The sequence below is a fragment of the Agelaius phoeniceus genome, chromosome 9, assembly GCF_051311805.1.
Source record: "Agelaius phoeniceus isolate bAgePho1 chromosome 9, bAgePho1.hap1, whole genome shotgun sequence".
NCBI classification, from domain to species: domain Eukaryota; kingdom Metazoa; phylum Chordata; class Aves; order Passeriformes; family Icteridae; genus Agelaius; species Agelaius phoeniceus.
Window position 1 is genome coordinate 21,734,991 of NC_135273.1, and position 6,268 is coordinate 21,741,258.

General features: G+C 37.6%; 1 long non-coding RNA gene across 1 annotated transcript in view; it reads left to right on the top strand.

Moving 5' to 3' along the window:
- Positions 1–5,270, top strand: part of LOC143694775 (uncharacterized) — a 57,270-nt gene extending 52,000 nt beyond the window's left edge. The window contains exons 2-3 of the long non-coding RNA XR_013183476.1: positions 447–546; positions 4,725–5,270. This is a non-coding gene — a long non-coding RNA (uncharacterized LOC143694775). The remainder of the gene's footprint in view (positions 1–446; positions 547–4,724) is intronic.
- Positions 5,271–6,268: the final 998 nt, after the last annotated feature.

Consider the following 6,268-nt stretch of genomic DNA (forward strand, 5'->3'; position numbering starts at 1 on the left):
AGTTGGGGCTTATACCCCATAATGCCATTTAAACAAACTTAATTGACTAAAACTTTCACTTTTGTATGTTCTGTATGAGGTACTATTTGCAAGAAGAGGCCTTTTAGGAATAGAACCTAAGTGACAAAATCTGACCTCTACCTAGCCTTAGATTTCTCAATTCTTGTTTATTTACACAAAATAAGCCAGTATGGACTGCCTAAAAATTCACGATAAGCAGAAAATCTCTTATATACCATATTTTTTCACTAGTGAATAACCTTAGAATGAGTCCAAATTGAAACTCTATGAACACCATAAAATTCACACACTTCTGCAGTAAGAGTAATCATTATCTTCAGATAAGTATCTATACATGTCAGTCAGTAGGCTTGTTCTATATTAAATGAATAAAAAGTGTTAGAGAAAGCTAAGACTTGCTTTTTTTTTTTTTTTTTTTTTTCCAGTTTTTGTTGTAGTGAAACTTTAGCAAAGAGATGACCCTTGGCTGATTTTCTTAAATGTTGAGTTCTGGGCATATGCTGACTTATAAATCTGTCTCTATAGGTAAGTGATTTTCATTTTCCATTCTTCTTTCACTGGCAAAGTAACTTGGGTTTGAATGGAAGCAGTGAGTCAGGTTTAAATAATAAACAAGAATGATAAAACTCTAATACTTTTTTCAAGGAACATGACAACTTTGGGATAACTCTTTTATCTCTAGGAAGCCTTCAAACATCACAAGGTAAAATTCTTAGCATCTCTAAGGAGTTTTGAATGGCTCACATGACATGAGTTTGTGACTGTTGTCTCAGTTGTCTACTCTGTAGCTGTTAGGACCCTCACAGCTCAAAAGCTTCAACTGTGGTCTCCCCTAGCCTCTGTTCACAGGCTCTGGAGCTTCCTCAGTCCTGCCTGAGCAGGACCATGGCCATGGGCCCCACTGATCCTGAGCCTGACCCATGGGCTGATGGCCTTGATCTCACTTTTTTACTACAAACCTGCTCAAAGGTCACCATTCCAGCTGCACCCACTGGGTCCGATCCTGACCTGCAGATAGACTTCCAGCTTGACCTTGGGTTTGCCTCATCACCACAAACTTGTCTAATTCTCTGAGATCTTGGCTGAATATCAGCTGCTGTCTGTGGTCCTGCCCTGCTTCCTCCCTGGGGCAGCCAGGACCCTGCCCTGGTGACATTGCCCTTGGCTCCCTGTTCCCTGGGAGAGCAGCTGCCCTTGCTGCTTCCTAACAGTAATGCAAAAGCTTTGATCTTATCAAAACAGTATTGCAGACCAGAACCAGGTGCCAGTCTTTACCCTGCAGTAGCCATAAGGTGATTTCCAGCATTGTTGGTGATTTCTGGGGGGAAAGGGGGAGTATCACTAAGGAGCCCATACAGTGAAGGGAGATCCTGTTAACAGTGCCCTTGTTTCAGGAGCAGAGGATTTCTCTCTATTTTCCTAGAATAGCCACAGAGCTTTAACATAAACATCTCATTTTCTTTTAATGCATCTTCAAAAAAATAATCCAAGAAAAGAGGATTTTATACTGAGCAGCTCTGTTATGAGCTAAAAATCACGTGGCTCCGTTGGGACTTGGCCTTCACAGGCTCATCTCATTACAAAATAGAGGGGAAGAGTCATTTTTTTCTCTTGAACTCATAGAGGTACAATCAATGTGCCAGTTGTTCCTCGTAAGACAATGCAACTATTATTAGAGTTTAGAGTTAGTATAAACATATTTCTGATTTAAAGGATTTTTAATATATTTATTTCTTAACTGACCTTTGTTTTGCTAACCAAAACACAAAAAACACACCCACCCACAAGTCTCAATTTTATTTGACGACAATTTTTAATGGAAAAATGTTGTTCAGTAGTTTTCAATTAATGGAACAAATGTTCTGAAGTAAATTTTATCTTTAAAAGTTTTGTGTATATTTATATTGATATATAAAATTACATTTTTGCTATGCAGAATTTGGTTTTCTTGACTTCTGCATTCAACTAAGGACTTTGCTGTTAGAAGGCAAACATTGGTGATGAGGCAGTGGTTTGTGAAGCAGCTATAAATGTGATATATCCACAGAGAATACTTTTATGATATCTAAAATAATAACTCTGAGACTATGCCAGCTTTGTTAAGTCCATTATCTCAATCAATATATTGCACTTGTATATGTGATATCTAAAAGGTATTATTTGATTATTATGCAGGTCTTATTTGACTGCAAAGGCACTGAGAACCTTTCAACATTAAGGTGCAGTGTCCTTAGGCCAACTCTTTAATTTATCAGGACAAAGTTATGAGATTACTCTCTGAATAGCAGTGTATCTTATCACTGTTTTACAGAATCAAGTCTACTGAGAGCATACAGCACAAAGCTTAACAACACAGTTGCACAACAGTAAAAGAAAATGTTTTAGAAGGAAAAGTGTTGCTGCCAATAATGCTAGGATGCTGAAATGTACAGTGATCTGTATTTTGATATGCTGCATCCATACAGCTGAAAATTGCATGCAAAGTCAAAACTACTACTAAGAAAATGTTCAGTACTGGAAAGAAGAAAGCACCTGCCACCACTGAAAAAAGATGTATAATCCTTGTAGGGCTGTGTGCCCTGTCTTCACAATGAGTGGTAACCTGTGTGAAGGAATAAAAAGGCAATGTATTGTTCTCCTGTAGAGTACTGTTTATTTACTGGAGCTTTTTTTCCTAATGTTATAAAATAGTTTGGATATTATGTAAGTTTTTTGGTATGACTTCATGACCCTTCCTTGTTCCCCATGAACTAGCACTGTAAAATATTTTAGAATTTTATCAATTTATTAATAATAAAGATGTGTTAAAATACCAAATACTGTCATGTAAAACATTACAAGAATCCCTTCTCCCAGCAGTGAACAACAGAGTTGAAAGGTAGGTGTTAAAGGAACATTAATTGCCAGCAACACAGTCTCACTAGGAGAGGTAGTGGAGAGTTGAGTGCTTGCATGGGAATTGGTGAGAAGCAGGAATAGCTGTTTGCTGCACAAGCTCAGGGACTTGTTCCTCCTCTGTCAGTCACAGCCTGGCTGTGAGTGTGAGGCACTACCCACAGGTACCCAGAGATGTTAGAGCAGGGTTCTTGAGTTAGTGGGGCAGTAAGGCAATCCTCCTGCTGCCATCAGTTCTGCCCAGTCATTTCTGGCTCAGCATCAGAGAAAAGGGCTGCAATTTCATCCCTGTTTCCTCACTTCTCTCTTTTATAGTTCTCAGTTTTTCAATGAATGAGAGGTGCTGGCTCAATCTGCATTACAAGTGTTTAGACATTTCTTGCCATAGGACATCCAAGAAAAGTGTCCCTGCTCTTTCCCCATCTGCTCTGCAGTAATCTGGGTGCTTGTCTCAGACCTACCTAAGGTACAAAGCCCTAACAAAGCAAGGAAAGAACAAGGGGATTTTTATCCTTGGAAAGACAGAAAAAGTCCTTCTATTACTAAGCAGCTTGCAAGACCAAAAGTTGATAATTTTACATAATTAATATTTCTTTACTTCATCTCTGATCATTCACTTGTCCAAAAACTGTTTCAGGCCAGTTTACTCGCTCCCAGACAGACTAGTAATTATTGTAGATTTAAGACACCTAAACCCAAAATACTGTCAGATGTGACTATTGCACAAGAGGATCAGACTAAAAGCCTGACACATTACTACACTTTCAGATTAGCAAAGCCCTGGATGCAGGCTTCCCTCCATCATTCCTAAAATAATGCTAATCCCTATACCTAAGGTTTTGCAATTCTGTAGCTGGACAGCACCTATACTAAAAGGATTTTCCATTGCTGCTGTCTTCTCAGCAGATTAGTTATAGTAGGGGACTCCAAGAACAAGCCATGCTTGACCTGCACAGAATCTTCAGACGTCTTAACTTTTTCCCTTTTAAAAAATTCTCAAGCATTAACAATTAGTAGTGGAGAAATATTAAAATTGTGTTTATATTTTACAAATTGCATTATCTCGATTTTTTTCCTTGTGAAAGGGGAAAGACCAGTGGTGCAAGACACTAAGGAACTTCTTAATTTAAGATTTAATTTAACCCACTTTGACACTGCATAGATTATGCCATAAAGATACCACTACTGAAACTACATTTTGCAGTGTAGCAGTAAGACAAGTTTTATGGTGGAAGTATATGAAGTATATAGACATTTGTGCTGTATTTCCAGCTTTGATTTAAAAAAAAAAAATAAAATTAAAGTAATCAATTTAGGTATAGATAAAAATAATAATCTGATATTTGAAATATTGATTTGCAGCCATCTGGGCCCACTTTAACTTGGTGGGCTAGGGGTTATGATATAAGAAGTGTGGTGCCAAGGAAGTGGAATGTCTTCCTCCCTCATGAAGTTAAGGTATTTCATATTGTGATACACCATAAACAATGATTCCATGAGTCACATTCCAAAAAACCCTCTAATGTATAGATAAATTGGTCTAGATTCTCTAGTTCTGTCTTGGACCATTTCTTTATGTCCTAAAACTCACAGTGCTGTTAAAGGCTTTTCACTGCAACTTTCATGCTTACTGGGAGGTGAGGAAGAACAAGGTAGGATATTCATAGTCCTTTCAACAGAGATGGGAAATAGAAACATTTTAGAACTGCTTCAGTCTGCAGGACTGCTTCATTGTGCAGGATTCAATACTGAAATTTTTATTCTTTCAAGCTAAAGACTCGTAATTTATTTTTTCATATCTTTTGCAGTTTCCTGTACAAATTTCTGCAGACCACAGTTGTGGATGTCCCTCCTGAAATGGCACTTTCTGCTCTGTTCACACCAGAAGGCAACTGGAGCTCACGTGTGAGTCCCCATCCTCCTAACACTTCATAGAGACATCTGACCAGAGACTGCTGATGCACAGGCAGCTGGAATATGTGCTGTCTTATACAGAGAAGGAGTGTGGGAATAAGTAAACAGAAGGGCCAGAAATCCTCACTCTAGGGAACTGTGGAACTGATACTGGAAGACTGTCAAGTCAGAATATCCATAGAATGACAGGACATGAGTTCAAGCCGTACATAAATCTAGATTTCAGAGGCTTGGGCTCAGGTAAGACTCTGGATTACATGAAATTTGTAAGAAAAATACAGGAAATCTACAGTGATTTCATGTATTTAAAACCTGTTCTCAATCAAACTAAGACAAATTCGTTTCAACAGAAAAAAACAAAACAAAAACCAAAACAAAACAAAAAACCCAAACAAACAAAAAAACCCCAAAAAACAAAAAAACCCAAACCAAACCTGGAAGGGATTCCCAGAATTTTGAATGAAGAAATTTTCAAAAATTCAAATTTAAGCTATTACTTTACTTGAAAACTGTTTCAGGCTGAGGCAGGATCTGAATCTAATTGTCACAGCCCTACAAAATTATTCTACATATAGAAGCTTATCACATACATAATTAACTTATTCTAGTTTGTATTCTAGAACAAATATGTCTGCATGAGACAGTTATTCAGTAAGAATGCTGCTTTTATTCTTGAATAATTCTATGTGCAGTCAGGCTCTCAGTCAAATCACCACAACTCTGTATGTAGATGAATTGTCAGTCTCTCTCTGCTTGCATTTACAGGAAATCTGTATCTCTGTAACTAAATGCAGCTGACAGATCTGAAAATGTCACATTTGTTTGCAGAGTAGGCATCTTACAAGCTCTCACCCCTATCAGGACTTGTGTCCTTTGCAGGTGTTATGAACTGCATATCCTTCATATTTTGTGTTAAATGTCCTTAGCAAACTAATAAATGCTATGGAGAGAGGAAAAGTTTTTTCCTCCCTTGTTTGCCAAAAAGCAAGTTTTGGAGTGTGACATCAACTTTATATTTAAGTCCAGAAGAAAACTGAGTTGCTTTTCTGGGGGAAAGGGGAGGAAATAAATCTTTGTTCTAGTTCAGTAAAAATCCCTACATATTGGACCTTTTAACTATAAAGACTTTCTTTGTGCTGTTTGTGTTTGTCACCTATGTTTGCCTAATTCTGTCATGAGTACTGTCTCAAAGCCTTAATAAAACATTAATGGCCAAGCCCCAGAACTTCCACTATTACATTTCTATCAATTATCTCTGTAACTGATTTTAGCTCTGGTTGCTTTTTAGAAAAGTGAAATGGTAAGCTATACATTGCAAGGAAGGGACAAGATTAATGAATGCATACAACTGGGACCTGCTGTTCGTGATGTAAAATATCCATTGGAACTCTTATTGTGTACTTAAAATAGTTCATTTTCTACTTTGTGTAGTTCTTGT